The 17,101-nt window shown below is 38.5% G+C and overlaps 1 protein-coding gene across 4 annotated transcripts in view; it reads right to left on the bottom strand.

The window, feature by feature from the left end:
• LOC127446064 (zinc finger protein 536-like) overlaps nucleotides 1-17,101 on the bottom strand; it is a 215,967-nt gene that overhangs the window by 120,413 nt on the left and 78,453 nt on the right. For all 4 annotated transcript variants that reach the window (XM_051706705.1, XM_051706699.1, XM_051706715.1 and 1 more), the window contains one exon: nucleotides 12,137-12,251. The gene's annotated coding sequence lies outside the window, so the exon portion shown is untranslated. The remainder of the gene's footprint in view (nucleotides 1-12,136; nucleotides 12,252-17,101) is intronic.

The following is a 17,101-nucleotide window of genomic DNA, read 5'->3' as shown; positions in this document are numbered from 1 at the left end:
CAGTGCATTTGAGGAAGAGAATGACAAAGGAATGGCAAAACGTAGAGGCGAACTGACAGTTGGGTCAGAATAGAAAACAAGCTCATTAAACCAGGAGAGGGATATAGCAACAAAACACCTATCAAGGTCTGTCACTGTATGTTCTGGCTGATAAAGAGAGAGTGTTTGAAAAGAAAAGAAACAATATGTGCACCTAAAGCATCACATGAACTTTCTACAGTCTGTACTTTACTCCATGTTAGTTTTGTGTCAAGATGGAAGGCTTTAGAATCTGGTTTTGTGGGAAAAAAAACTTTTTTAAATAAGGGACACTAATGTAAAGCAAAGTAATTTACTAAAAAAAAAAAAAAATATATATATATATATATATATATATATATATGTATGTATATATGTTTATTTTTTATTTACCCAAATAAAGATCATTTAGTATATAACTATTAACATAATTATAAATATACACTGAAAAATATGATGTGTTTGATTTACATAAAATACATATGTAGCATTTTTGCATCACACAAGTAAATTAAGAGTTAATTCGACTTTATTTACTTAAAAAGATATGTTGAACAAATATGATTTTACAACTGATAGCAAGTTATAAATTAATATTTTATATTACTGCTGCTACTAAATTTAATTGGCCAAAAAGAAAATAATTACTGATTATAGGTCAGTCATTCAGTAAATGTGATTACAAGAAGTGTGCGTAAAATTGCACTTCAGCTATCCACATTCGCATGCACAAGAAGGAATTACATGGTTTGAATATGGACCAGCTTCACCAAAGTGAACACAAATCACCCTAACAATGACTTCATACAAAACAACTATTTACAGTAAAATAACACCAATAATACTAAAAAGAGCTAAAACCTATATGAATCTTAATGGCAAGTAATTAAATGCCCAAGTTCCTTTTGACCAAACAAACATAATTAAATTATTCAAGCGCAATGTGTATTCCCCACAACCTTGGATTTGTACTTGATTGTTTTAGTTAGCAGTCCTTAAAATCTTAATTTATGGATTGAGATCTGGGGAATTTGGAGGCCAAGTCAACTCTTTGTCATGTTCCTCAAACCATTCCTGAACAATTTTTGAAGAGTGGCAGGGTGCATTATCCTGGTGAAAGAGGCCACTGCCATCAGGGAATACCGTTGCTATGAAGGGGTGTACGTGGTCTGCAACAATCTTTAGGTAGATGGTACGTATCAAAGTAACATCAACATGAATGCCAGGACCCAAAGTTTCCCAGCAGAACATTGCCCAGAGCATCACACTGCCTTCGCCGGCCTGCCCTCTTCCCATAGTGCATCCTGCTGCCACATGATCTAAAAGAAAACATGATTCATCAGACCAGGCCACCTTCTTCCATTGCTCCATAGTCCAGTTCTGACACTCACATGTCCATTGTAGGCACTTTAAGCGGTGGACAGGGATCAGCATGGGCACTCTGACCAGTGTGTGGCTACACAGCCCCATACGCAGCAAGCTGCGATGCACTGTGTGTTCTGACACCTTTCTATCATGGCCAGCATTAGGTTTTTCAGCAATTTGTGCTACAGTAGCTCTTATGTGAGATTGGACCACACAGACCACTGCAGACCACGAACACCCCACAAGACCTGCCGTTTTGGAGATGCTCTGACCCAGTCGTCTAGCCATCACAATTTGGCCTTTGTCAAATTTGCTCAGTTCCTTACGATTACCAACATTTCCTGCTTCCAACACATGAAATTCAAGAACTGACTGTTCACTTGCTGCCTAATATATCCCATCCCATTGACAGGTGCCATTGTAACGAGATAATAAATGTTATTCGCTTCACCTTTCAGTGGTTTTAATGTTGAGGCTGATCAGTGTAGTAATTCAAATCAAGTAAAACTAAAAATATATATAAATATGTACATTTCTGAGTAGATGTTATTCATTTTCTTACATATTGATTGTTGAGCCAACAACAACTTTTTTTTCAGTGTAGTTTATAATAAATATAATGATTACTTGCATATATTTTTTTAACACATTAAATCGACAACCCTAGTCAAAATACTCACTGTTCCCAAAATCAAATCAAAATCAAATCAAAAGAATAGCAACAAGACATAAATAATAATCGTGTCAACATGATTTTAGTGTGATACAATTGCTTACAAACCTTTTCCGTTTAAATTTATATCCAATTGTACAACTTTGTTGTGATGACGACCTAAAGCCATAATCCCTAAACCCTATAAACAGCCATAAAAATTAAGATTTAAACAATTTAACAGTTTAAATAATACACAAGTTTTAACAGAAGAATTAATGTAAATGTTCTAGCAGGAAGACTAGCAGCTGTACATCATTGCACCATTAGCTAGGTAACTCCTAGCCAATCACATGTAAGCCAATGCTTTATAAGAATGCTCACAATCTATCACATTGCATTTCAGTGTGCTAACACGGCAACCTCCACCACCCCCATCACCAGTTGAGTCCCGTCCTGCACGGGGGTAGGCTCCTCACCCCTGCCTCCTATTTCCAGCAGGATATGACGGTTCCGAGTACAACTTCTTCGGACAACCAGACGGGGCTTACGCCAAAGAGAGACATTACATTTCTGTTTTATATTCATCAAATAAATGTCATCTTAAATTTCACTGAAGTCTGCGAGTCTTCCTGATAGAAGTGATTTTATAAAATTATGAACATTTCTGCCTTTAAACCCTCCAACAACTGTTTCCATTCACTTTCAATGTAAGTGCCTCACTGTAACCTCGATTTATGCTTCTTCTTTTTTTTTTTTTCTTTGAGAGGGATGAGTCAAAATAAATGTTTGTGGTAATCAACATTATGCCGCAAATGTTGTAGATTGAGCTTAACTTGTAAGCAACCAGGAATTTCCTTTTAAGCAAAAACAAAATATTTTCAAGTACCATCTGTGGTACACATACCCCTGGTTGGGAATCACTGTATTACAGGACTATGCTTATAGCAGTACAGGAAGCTTGTATTGTAAAATATGTGCACAAGCCCACCAGAATGCATGTATGTAAGAGTGTATGTAAGTTATGTACATTGTGTGTGTGTGGGGGGGTTTAACAAACACTAAAGGCACAGAGTACTGCTCTCATCAGAGCAAGGACTAAATGAACAACTCTTCAATGTGTGTGTGTGTGTGTGTGTGTGTGTGTGTGTGCACCACCTCGAGGGGGCACTTCACAACACTATCAACTCTGTGCTCCAAATTGTCTACATTCTGTCTTCTGAGAAGCAGCAATACTCTATGAAGGAAACCGAATAGGTAAAAAGAGAAAAACAAAAAAGTAAATGAAGATAAGAGACTGCCTAAGTAGTTATTCTCTCTCTTTCCTTTTGAGTTTCAATGGCTGGATTAAAGAGGTGAGATGACATATAGGTTTAAGATTATCAGGGGAGGGATGGCATACAGGACCCTGGGGATTGACATGATGGAAAAGCCATCATTCTGGAGATATGTTTCCTGCCAAACTAAGCTAGTACTAAGTAAAAAAAAACATGGCTGATTTTTTACCTGGCAATTCAGTGGAATGTACAATAACAATGTACAGTCATGACTGTAAAACGAGGTGAGGCCAAATCTTTCTTTTAGTTTTCTTTCTTTTTTTCTTTTTTTTGGCTCATATTCACAGGATAGTGCAGAGAGAGGACAGGAAAGGATCAGGAAGTGTTGCAAGCCAGATTCAAACTTGCGTCAACCACTTGAGAACCAGAGCTCCAATTGTTTGTACGGTAACCATTAGACCATTGCTCTAACAGGGGCACCAAACCTTTAATACATTTTAATTCAAGAAAATGCATTTTAGCATAATTTTTTAGGGGAAATATGTTTATTTTATTAGCTCAGTTCCTATGTACATTTATATGACACTTCCACCCTTCTGTTATAGAGAGGTATTGATGACGTTCTGTGAAACTCGCTAAGACAACTCTATTCCTCTTTTATTTTGAGTGTTTTGAGTTTTTCTGCTCTGTAAGAACCACTGCATGGTTCTAATCCTGCAGCCTGCCAGTGACCCGGACCGGCTGCATTGCGATCCTATCGGCATGTGTCCGATACGCTACTAATTGAAAAGGGCCCTGCACCATGTCTAAATCTCTCCTTGCAACTCCAGTGCATGTTGTGTCTGCATGCGGAATCAGATCTCTAAGAGGCTTATGAGTGCGTGTGCATGTCTGCGTGAGTGTGTTATGTTAAGCATGTATGTGGGCTTGTGTGTGTGTGTTAATATGTGTGATGCATTTAAAAGAGAGTGGTAGAGCACGGTGATATTTGAAACAGCCAGGCAAAGGAAGGGATTAACCACCTTTACTTGGTTTTAATTACAATGAAGTCCACCTCTGTAGCAGAGCACTAAAAATACACGAAGAGATTCCCTGTGGGATTTAAGTTAGCATGCCTTACGGCAGCTCATACCTCAGTGCTAAAAGAGAAACACACACACACACTAACACACACACATACTCCAAAACGTGAACCATAACACCAGAAATAGAACAGGCCATACGTCCTTGCTGTGTATTTTGGGAACTCAGTCTAATTAAATTAGAAAATGCTACAAAAAATGATATATTAAAAAAGAAAGAAATGGAAGGAAAGAAGAAGAACAAAAATCAAATTTGAAAAGACAGAGCAAAAGGCACAGGGGAATATTATATGAATCCAGGTCTTAGGGGTGTTCCAGCAAGTAAAATAAGGTTGAACCTCAATAGGATCAACATTCAGGGCAAAACTGAAATAAAAGTAGAAATGTGACAGGGAAAATGATCTGTAATTAGGACAAACAGAACTTAAAGCAAGTTCAAAGATAATTGTTTTTTGGAGGGGTGTGTGACTGACTGCCAGGATTCCCAGGGTGGCCAGTTTGCTTGCATGAAGAGTGAAAGAGAGAGAGAGAGGTAAAGACTACATGATAAAAGAAATAAAAGATGAAGGACTGTGCCGAAAAAGGTTAAGAGGGAGGGAGAAATACTCAACAGCAGGACAGAGAGAAAGAGAGAGAGAGAGAGAGAGAGAGAGAGAGAGAGAGAGAGAGAGTAAACTGAGACAGGAGGTAAGGGAAAGTCACTGAAGGTAAGATCAGTCCATTTGAAAAAAAAAAAAAAGAAAAAAGTGTGAAAGAAAGTTAACAAAGACACCCTACTGAACAAGCACCAATCCATCATAAGACAGAGCATAAAAAAACTATAAGTGTCCCAACACTGTAATCCCCACTCACATCTCCACACAAAGACTCCTATTGTTGTCGGTTTTCACAACACTATGGCCTTTGATGGATTCTGCAAGCAAAATAATAGCAACACAATGGATGGCAGGGGTCAGGGTATAAAACGCATTATGAATTATTTTTTTTTATTTTTTTTACTGTTCTAAAATAGTCCAGGCCCCACGTTTGTTTTAATCACCTGAGGAGGGTGTTGCGTTCCCAATGAGATTCAATGGTCAAGGTGGGACCTACAAGCTGTCCTTCATAACTTTAAATGCTCTTTCTCTGTCTGTTTGTGAATAAGGAAGCTCATCTGTCTGGCAGCAGGAAATATGACAATATGACATGCAACAAATGATATAGTTTTATTTTATTTTCAAAACTGCCCGGACAGCCTTGTCTTTTTTCCTTTTCCTGTCCGTAAGATGAAGTCACGCTTGGCGCGAATGAAACATAAGCATAATTGTGCTTGAACTGACTCAGGCGAGACCTAAAAATACACACAATGGCAGTGAGATGAGCAGAGACAGATAGAGAGAAATAGAGTCGCTTGTCCTAGCAGTGTGTATTCTCCCTTTTTTCCCCACACATCCAAATAACGTGAATAAACGGATGTGTGAATTAAACCTCATTGTCTGCAGATATGTCCTGCTATATTTAGTCCATTTTTTTAAATGTGCATTCAAAATATTGTGTTCGCAACTGTGTATCTGTCTCTATCTGTCTCTATCTGTGCATGTTTGAAAAGAAAAAGGGCAGAAAAACAGTTCATCCGTGCAATTTTTGCAATTAAAAAAGACAGAAAAAGAATTATTCCACAGCACACTCGAGCGACACATCCTGAATCCACCAAGCACGGATCACGTGTTTAATAAAAAAGGTTAATCAGTTGTTAATCAGAGGATTAATAACTTGTTATTTTCTTTACAAAACCATTAATATTATGCCATAAATATTTAATGCTGATGGGTGTGTTTTTTTCTTCTCTTTTTTCACTGGGTGCAGAAGAGAAGTGTGAATGAGCAATCTACACAGTAATGTGCATTAATCATGCTTTATTAAAGACAAATAAATTCCTTCATGTTTATTAATACAACCTCGGAGACAACAATACACTTTACATTATTTAAAAAGTTATTAATAAAGTATTTAGCAGCGGTGCCACTAAAGGACGGAGGAGGCTACAAGATGGCTAATGTAGTTCAGACTCACAGGCCCTCAGGACAAAGTTTATTATGATTTTAAAAGTGATATCACTTGGAGAAGATGTTGGGGTAACATAATAAGAGGATTATCTTGTGTTATAAGAAAAGAAATCAGAGGTTTTGGTTTGAGGAAAGATTTTAAGTCTCTTTAAGAAAAAAAAAAAAAAAAAAAGGCCTGCCAATCTGCTAATCAAAGCAAAACAAATATTGCATTTCACTCGCTCCATTTGTTTGAACGAATATGTCACATTCCCGAAATACTTGTTCCCAGTTCAAATGTAATTAAATTGTGCCTTTAGTAAAAACATGCAGTGGTTCTCCAATTAGTTCTGTTTTTGTTATAAAAAATAAAAAATCTGAACTTGGGCACGCCCAAGGCACTGTCGTGTCCCGGAATGATGCAACGCCTGTGTGTTAGGTAGGTTGAACATCAGCACAATAGTTTAGTTTTTGGTCTTAAAACTATTGATGGGGAAAGCAGAGTACACAAACATTGTGGTGTTTTGATTGAAGTGAGTTAAAAATACAATTCTAATGATTCCAACTGTGATAGTGTTTGAACAACAGGAAGCATGAGGGGTGCATTATGATGGCACACATGCAGTTATTGACTCATTAAAGAACTATACATAGTGCTTTGTAAAAAAAAAAAAAAAAAAAAAATGATGCAATGTAAGCATGAAAGTATTTTATTTGAATTTTTTGTAACTGTTGAGTATCGTAGTTTATGATAAATCTTGTTAGATAGAACAGTCATTATGCATTATCTCTTTCTCCTCATCACACTTTCTATTGATATTTATTGTGTGCATCATATAGAAATTAAATTGCATAACAATGCTCTTAAATGGATAGTTCTCTCACAAAAGAAATTGTCAAACTGTCAAAAAGTCATACCGGTTTGAAACAAAATAAGGGTGAGTAAATTATGACAAAATATTCATTTTTGGGTGAACTTACCCTTTGACACATCACACAAGAGACCATCACTGAACTGACTAACCGAGTTGTTCACTTTCAATCAAAGTCAGGCTGTTCTTTTATCGAATAACTGAATGGATTTCTCATAAAATGCAATCCATCTACCTGTCAATGCATCCATCCATTCTCTCAATAGTTACAAAATAAATAAATATAAACAATGCACGCCTACGGGTCTTTAATGGATATCAAGTTTGAGTGAGTTGAACGAAACCTCTGCAAATCTATGAGCCCGAGGCCAATGGTGAATTATTTTTTTAATAAAATGTTTGCTATGAGCACTCCTTCACACTCTCTTTCACATTAATAAATGGAAAACATGGTCATGACTCTATCCAATCCACCAGCTTTTATGAAGTCCTCCAGTCCAGGCATCCAGGTGGACTCCACCGGAGGACAACCAAAAAAAAATGGCATTTAAACCACCTTCACCCCATTGTCTCCCAGAACAGGGAAAACCACTGAGAGAGAGAGAGAAGTGAAAAAGACAAGCTGGTGCCAACAGAAAAGGCTGGGGGAAAGTGGGAGAGATCTATTTTGTGTTTCAGTTAAACACTGATTTCATCATCGGACTAAAACACATAACTTTAAAAGTGAAATCAAATATTAAAAATGACAGGCGGTTTAAGTATGGTGAGTGAGCCGGGGTCACGGAGGGAGGAGGCGCGGGCGGCTTGTCAGCCACTATCTGTCAGAGTGAATTAGAAACAATCAGGGGCGACTGAAAGGGAAGGTGATTGTTATTAAGCAGCGGGGCTGCGAGCAGGCTCCCCCAGATGTGGCCATGCATATAAAAGAACAGGAAGCCAGCAGTTTAATTCAGGAAGCGCTGGCGAACATGGCCCTCACAAAGCGGGAAGGAGGAGGGGGAGGGATGAGAGCAGGAGAAAAAGGCCTTTTGTTACTAATAAGCTGGAAGTTACTTTGATAACAGGCAAGGGTTAGGCACTGGAATATAACACCCACCCCCCCCCCCCAGTCTATGTCTCTCTCGCTCACTTGTTTCATCCTCAATTCATATTTCCAAGAGGACGCGCCGCACCAGTCAGTCAATATCTGCGGGGGAATATAATGGGAGTGGAGAAATAAAGGGTGAAATGTAGATAGGTTGACCTTAACAAGGGTGAGGAGAAGAGACAGCCACAGCCATATATCAATTACCCAGCTGTGATCACACTCTGATGATATGGGAGAGGCTTTGGGACAGACAGCCCCTCCTTCTGCTATGCCCTGACAATCTCTCTCACTCTCTCTTGCTCTGTCTTTTTTATTTATTAATTTATTTTTAGTTTCCCTCGATCTCTCTGCCACCAGCTCAGAGAAGCTTCTTGGAGGTAGCCATCATGGCCGCAGATTGCTGTCAGGGGCGACAGGGGAGAGGGAGGGGATGTGTACAATATGTTTTTCAAAGGGAGCGGAGGCTTGATTTGAATGATAAGAAAAGACGCTAATCTGCTCTGCTATGGCCTCAAAGGCACATCCACTTTGACACTCCAACCTTCCCGCTACATGGAGAAACACACACACACACACACACACACACACACACACACACACACACACACACACACACACACACACGCCAAACCCAAAAAAGCCTAGGACTACATCACACATGTCTCAACACCATTGATGTAACCACATATTCAAGATTGAGGGATTAACCAGGACTTGGGGCAAAATGCAACAGAAAGTGATGCAAATGTGCCTGTAATGAATTCCTGATTTTATTTATTTATTTATTTATTTATTTATTTATTTATTTATTTAGTGTATCTAACATTTGATGGATTTCGTGATATTTTGGTTTAGTTTTAGCCAAAGTGATCTGTAGCTGCCTGATATCTGTTTGCTAATTTACAGGTAAGTGTTGTTACATGTGAAACTAATAAAAAGTGTTGTTTTTTGATGAAGTACATGTAAAAAATAAATAAAAAATGTTGCCCACAGTGATGTAATAATGCCCCATAACATTTATTCCAGGGGGTAAAAAATGCCCCTTAAAGGTATAGTACACTCCAAAAATCAAGTTCTCTCATCGTTTACTCACCCACATGTTGTTCTAAACCCATATGACTTTCATCTCTCTTGACTGCTCTCTCGTCACCATTCACTTCCATTGTTTGTAAATACAAGATGCAATAAAAGTGAATGGTGACTGAGACTGTCATTCTGCCTAACATCTTCTTCTGTGTTTCACAGTAGAAAGCAAGTCATACAGGTTTGGAACAACATGTGGGTGAGTAAATGATGACAAAATGTATATTTTTGGGTGAACAATCCCTTTAATAAATTTTTTTATTATTATTATTATTATTATTATTATTATTATTAACCATTGAAAAACACATAGTGGTCGAACACTATCTGGATATTGGGGGAGACCTTATTGACTATGATGGTTCCAGCCATGCCAAACGCTGCAACGCAACAAATACAAACATCGAGCACATAAAAAATGGCCACTTTAATGGAAATCTGTAATGACTGACAAAGATGACTAAAGGCTGACAAACACTCAGATGAAACATTGAGGACTTTAGGTAGACAGTTTCCTCTGAAAGTTAGTGGTTGTACAATGTACTGTTAATATATGTAAGCTTGCATCACCCTATGTGGCGGAGAGAGTCTCTAGAGACAATGTTTTTGTTTGTTCTCACCAGCTTTTCAAGAGAGACTGCTAACTTCAGCTATGCAAATACTTTACCAGCAGGAAAAATAACAAATGAAGAGTGTCATTTGAAAAGTCTCTCTTTCTTTAAATGACGGCAACACTTTGATTTTCATTTTTCTTTGTTGTGAGAGATATCTATGGAAATTAGCCCTGCCTTGAGATTTTATTTATTTATTTATTTATTTGTGATCCTGTAATAGCTATGACTGTTAAATAAAAGCTCTGTTTCCATCAGACATAGAAACACAGAGTAGATGCAGAGACATGTCAGCCGTCTCTATTTTTTAGACATGATTTGAGGGAGCTGTGATTGGAGGGTTGTGGTGTTAAGCATGCTATTGCTAAATATTTCCTCAGGGAGTATATATATAGTATATACAGTCACTATCAGTCCATGTCTGTCTCTCTCCCTCTTTCACCATCGCCTGGATTTTTGTAACATGCTTCACTCCCCCTCACTTCTTCCACTTTCGTTCTCTCCCTTTCTCAGGTGACATCACCTGAGAAATGAGGGGGAGTGAAGTATGTTTCAAAAATTCAGGTGATGTGAAAGAGGGAGAGAGACAGACATGGACTGATAGAGATATAGCAGAGGACAGAGGGAACTGCTGTGGCATTTAGAGAAAGAACAGTTGAGAAAAGATGAAAGAGAGAGAGAGATTGTGAGATTGATAAAGTTACAATGAAAAAAGAAAGAAAGGGTCCGTGCAGTCCTATCAACTCTTCTCCTCTCAGGACATGTCTTAGATTTCAGTGTGATTAGATAGTCAGGGATAGATAGATGTTCTGAGGGAGTATTAGTAATGAATCACTACTGAAGCTGGGATTTCCACTTTCACTGTCTCATCTATATACACACACACAGACACACACACACACACACACTGCTCCTTTAACCATTCAACAAAACACAAATAGAAATAAAATAAAAATACCAAAACAAAGCAACAAAAAAAAGCATTAAGCCAAGGCTTAAGAGGCAAATGGTTTCCTTAGTGCCATGTGCTAATTATTACCTTACCTCTAGTCTCCACCGTAGACAATGTCTTAACACCTATCATTACTGAATGAAAGGGTGACCGTAAAGACAGTTCTCTTACCACCCCTTCATTTTTTTTTATTTTATTAATTTATTTTTTTTCTATTTTTATTTCTTTATTTTCTGTACTATGAATAAATTTAGTCCATCCCGGACATGAAAATGTCAAATACCTAAAATACACCTAGGCTAAATAGCATATTAATTTTTTATGTTCCTTCATCCTATGCTGCTATTCTCATATCTAGTATGACTGCCAACAGCTGTTGCAGGCTCTCTCATAGGGGGATTTATAATCCATCTAAAAGTGTGCTGGATCATTGTTCAAGAGAGAGGAGGAGGAGAAGACTTTTTATTTATGGGCTGCTTTTTTTTTACCTCTAAAAGATGTGAAAAATGTATATCATCATTGCCTCTTTTCCTTCTTGATTTTTGTTTTACAGATCACACTGCTTTTAATATTTTAAGGATTCCAAAAAAAATCTAAGTGCAATAAAATGCGATGAAGAATAATTTAATATACAGTATCTTTTAGATGTATTGAGATATACAGTATATACACAAAAAGAGCAAATTCACGATGGCCACAAATGAAACGTGTCCCTGAAAAGGCTTGAACTAGACAGAGAGGCAAATTGGAGGAGCGATTGCTCTAAATTGGGCTTTTAAATGTCATTTATGTGTTCAGTTTTAAGACTCATAGCAGGAGAAGATTACAACTCTTCGGCACAAAACGTGCTACTTCAAATGGACTGTCTGTTAGGGGTCTTTGGGATCAGTTAATCTCATCCTGACACTGATGATTTGAGACCAGTGGGTAAGTGAGCACGTTTCATGTCTTACCTAATGATCGCTCAAGTGTGCAGATCTGGGATCAGTAAGCTGGTGAGCTTGCTGCTGTGATTGTGCATACATGTTACACATATTGAATGTTTTGTTTTAGGAGGAGCAGGGAGGATTTATTTAGCCTGATGTAGGAGGAGTGAAGTGAATGCTTGCTTACCTGATCACTCTAACTGCATACTGGTCCAGGGCCCGTCAGGTTGAAGAGAACGTGACTCACCCCACCACTGAGTCTGTACAGCAACAAGCGATGACAGCAGTGATGAGTCTTTACTCTGTCAGCAAGAGTGAGAAACAGAGAGAGAGAGAGAGAGAGAGAGAGAGAGAGAGAGAGAGAGAGAATGTCAGGGCAAATGTAACAAATTCACTGAATCACAGCAGTAGCGCAGAGGTCAAGGAAAAGCAGCCGAAAAAGGTTAAAGATGAAATCAAAGCTGTGGCTCAGAGTGCCGCTGAAAATCTATCCCTGTGAGACAAGGCCACCACTGACGTGCTCAGCAGACAAGAAGCTAAATACTGCATGCCACTCTGGGATCTTTCATTTTCAGCCGATCAATAAGGGCTTATATTTATCAGGATACCAAGCAGCTGACAACCTCCACTTCATTTTCGCACTCCACCCTCCCTCGCGCTCTCTATCCATCCATCCTCCGGCCTGTCTTCCGTGGCCTCGTGCTAAATCAGGACCTATCGACTGTAAAAGTGGATGGGGGCCTTCGGTGTGGTTTTAGCCCTCACATACAGGCATGCTCTCACCACATTACCCTACTAATATTGGGTTAAGAAGCGTGCGTTTTGTCATTAGCCTGTTGGCTCGGGCCCATCTCCCTGCTCTCTTTGTTCCACGGCATGCTATTGAAGCCTGCCAAGAAAATGGCGCCGTAAAACATGTACACTTCACCACTTCATGTCCCCGCACGTGTTTATGTGTGCGCAGCCGCATGTGATTTCAATTCACCAATATATTTAGGGAGGAAAAGAAGGGGAAAAGAAAGTCTCCAGTTTAAATAATTCAGAGAAGCAGAAGATTTGCTAAGAGGGTGGAGAAGGCCGAGTTAAAATAACTCAATCTCTAATCATCTGTACAACAATATTTGCTGTGAGGCATTCTAAATAGATTATCGCTGGTCCATCTGCCTCATCACTGATTTATAAGGCGTTAAGCTGCTTTCCAAAGGCAAGGACTTCCTTTGCAGCTACAGTATAAGGATTCTTGTTCAAATCAGGGCCAATGGCAGCTGAACAAGCCTGCCGCTCGGCTGCAGTAAAGGAGTTTCTTGCTTTCAGTGAGGAAACAAAAATAGGACGGCACTATCCGGTTTGGAATCGCCACACGAAGCAGTTTGAATCCAAAAAATTTGTATGTCTTGTTTTTTTTGTTTTGTTTTTTTTTTTTTACAAAGAGACAGGGAGGAGGAAAGGAAGTGAAACACACACACACACACACACACACACACAAACATACACACACAAAACAAGGGACATCATTAACATATGAATACTGTATGCAAATGGTTAGAAGAGAGCAGATGTTGCCGCATTTAATTGACCTATATGTGAATTGCATCCAAACGTACTACACAGAGTATGCTGAGTGTTCACCGAGCATGCAGTAACACTGGCTGCCCGGCACTGGCTTCCTTACACAACAAAACAGGAGTGATACACAGAGGAAATGAGGGAGAGAGAGGAGGGTGTGTGCTTCAGAGATGGAGAGAGAGAGAGAGTGGACAGAGAGATAAAGATGTGTAAAGTGAGGCAGAGACAGATGAAGACAAAGAAACTCTGGCATTACAGTAGAGGGCCTTGTCAGTAGATAGTGGGGGCCAAAGAGATGCCTAACTACTTAATTGATATACACTATACTGCACATTATTACCATTTTCATGTACAATAGTATTTACAAATAACTAGAAGTTACTTCCAAAAATCGCATAGTCCTACCAGAGTACAGTACATGTAATGTCAAGTCAGGATTATGGCATGGCACTTTACTGATTTTGTGTACTGTTTTAATATAATTTCAGTAGTTCGCAAGTTAATGTAATCCTGCTTAGAGGATAGTGTATAACGTTTGTGGCTCACTGTCCTGGGCGAAGGGCTCGAGGCTTGACCTGAACACGAATACCCCGTAGACTTAGATTAGTTATTAATAAATAGACAGGAGGGGAAAAGGGAGGTGGAGGGATGCCAGAAAACACAATGCCATGTAGAGGTAAGCCGCTATTTGTATATGCTTACTCTAGCGATGTGATTGGTCGGATTAAATTACCTTGCTCCTCCCGAACCTTCTTTATAAAACTCCATTAAGGTTTGAAAATGTCTTTACCTGCAGTACAAAGTCGTTCACAAGCTGCACATAACGACCTACTACATCGCTGTCAAATGATCGGATGCATGTTTACATGTTTACATGTACACCAATACTGTGATTATTGCATAAATCAGAGTATAATGATAATTAGATTAATATATTTATATGATTTGGGCCAACCTCTTCAATCCCGTTTACATGCTACTTGCCAATACTCTGATTATTCGCTGAGAAATGTGATGTTTCAATGCTTTTTTTATATATGAATATTTATTACATAAACCATCTTGTAGCAAATATGTATCTTTAACTACAGCTTGGCATAAGGACAATTAGTCAGACAGTCTGTGAGTTTTTCGGTTCATGAGAGTTATTTTCGACTACACTGGATGTACTGTCTGTTTTGATTCAATAAAACGAATCGGTTCATAAGAGTCATTTATTTGTGAATCGGAATGCACATGCTGGATGTTGTTGGGTTCCACCCATGAGGACAAAGTCAGTTGAAAGACATTTTCCCTTGCCATTATTATGTCGTATATGGTCTTTTTATCAAGCCAACATTCAATTCAGACCGCAAACGAACATGCACAACTCGGGAAAATATGCTTTCTTTTGCCATGAGGCTGTAGATTCTGCAGTGGGGGAGAAACTGCCGTTTCACGTAAAGCCGAGAAGAAATTTAGTGCAGATTCTTTGGTTTTGCGATGTTTTCAAACCTGTACAAGAGTGGAACATTATCAGTCTGCAGCACTGCCGCAGAAGCACTTTGGTAAGAGTGGAAGAAATGCGATTGAAGCATTTGTATGCATGTATAAAGAGATTAAAATAGGAGTACACCACATATCTTACTGTGATTATCATTACTCTGATTATTAGCATATTCGCAATAAAATAATCGCAGTATTCTGTTTACATGAGCAAAGTTTAATCTGAGTATTGCCTTAATTGCACTGCAATCACATTATGAGGGTGCATGTAAACAAAGCCATTGGTTTTATTTACTTCAAAAATGTTCCACTTCGTCCAGCGCTGTTTTGTTCTCTGTGTTAAGTATCAGTAAATATCCCATTACTTTTTTTACGAAGTGAGAAACCCCTAAAAAAAATGAGAATGAATCATAGTGAATCGCGAATTGATTCAGATCGATTTGCTAACCAGTTTGACCAATTTATTAAAAAGAACCAAAACAAAAGATTTATTCAATTACGAATCAGACACTGTTTGGGGGCCGAGTAAAAAACTAGCAGATGCTGCATCTATGCCTAAATGTAGGTAAGTTTAAAGTCTGGGATGAATAGTGAGTTAATCCTTCATCACCTTCCATCACTACATTTAGTCTTTCTTCAAAATACAACAAAATATAGGAAGGAGACCTGGAGGAGGGGGTTGCTGGGGGTGGAATCATAGCTCTTCTGTTGCTGAGTTTTGCATGGGTGAACTATAAGAACCACAAATGCAAATTTAATCTGGGCTTTGCCCTCTCTTTCCCCCTTTGTCCCTCCTGCTTGGGAATGTCATTAAATTGTATTAAACAGCCTTTTGTCCACAGGGCAAAGACCACCCGATATATGATAATACATTAATGCCCTGGTGCTACAGCCACTGAGCTGAGACACTCTTTAAGGCCGCAGGCAGAGCAGCACACACATTGAGCACCCTAGTCTGGGTGTATGTGTGAATATGGGAGTATGCAAGTGAACAAGTGTGTATGAGAGAGAGACAGAGAGAGAGAGAGAGAGAGAGAGAGAGAGAGAGAGAGAGAGAGAGAGAGAGAGAGAGAGAGAGAGAGAGAGGCTGGCTAACAAGTGTGACACATACTAATAGAAACATACCTAATAAATTATAAGCTTTCAGGGTCTGGCAAGCTGACATTTTCTCTGTGAGCAGGACAATTTCATATCTGCAGAGCAGGAAGTGAAACTGCATCACATTGAGATGCTGGCAGATTAGCATAAAAATAACTTACATTTCAAAACTTACATTTCAGCTTATTGTCAAGCCTTCTCCTGCTCTTTCTGAAACACTAACAATCAATTCTTCTTAAAAATCTGATTAGCTTCCATGATGCTTATTGTTCTAGTCATGTTCCTGCACCGCCATCCAAGAGTCCTGGAATATTTGTTTAAATAGAATTAAGAGGCTGATAAATACATAGGTGTCTCTTAGATGCACATGTTCTTTCCACTTCTCTCACACTTTTTCTTCGTGTCCGACCCTTCGTCAGCAGTCACTCATTAAACATGCTGATTAATATGCCATAGATCACAGATGCTTTATAATTTACATGTGAAGTCATGTCTAGCTGCCACAGTTATTTTTACAGACATGCCATTAAGACCACGAATGAGTGTGAAAATGGAAACGCAACATTAATGTAGCAGTAAATAGAAGTGTGATTTATTCTTACTTTTTTCCTTTTAACTATGAACAGAGAATATTATGTAACTTTGCATTTATAAACAGCACATCTCCAAAATTTCAAATATTTGAAAATGCAGATGCAATCTTTCTTTGAAAGGAATCTGTTTTAACTTCAAGAATACAAAACATAGCTACATTATACTTCTTTGTAATAAATAACATACATAACAAAATAAATTATTAACATAAATAAGTACATAATAATAATATTTATTTATTTTTTTTCACACATTATACATTTGCACATATACAGTGAAATTCTTTTTTCCACATATCCCAGCTAAGCCGGGGTCAGAGTGCAGGGTCAGCCATGATACAGCACCCCTTGAGCAGATAGGGTCAAGGGCCTTGCTCAAGGGCCCAACAGTGGTATCTTGGCAGTGCTGG

This window comes from Myxocyprinus asiaticus, chromosome 1 (genome assembly GCF_019703515.2).
Source record: "Myxocyprinus asiaticus isolate MX2 ecotype Aquarium Trade chromosome 1, UBuf_Myxa_2, whole genome shotgun sequence".
Taxonomy (NCBI): Eukaryota; Metazoa; Chordata; class Actinopteri; order Cypriniformes; family Catostomidae; genus Myxocyprinus; species Myxocyprinus asiaticus.
The sequence above is the reverse complement of the archived record's forward strand: the minus strand, read 5'-3'. Positions and strand labels throughout refer to the sequence as shown.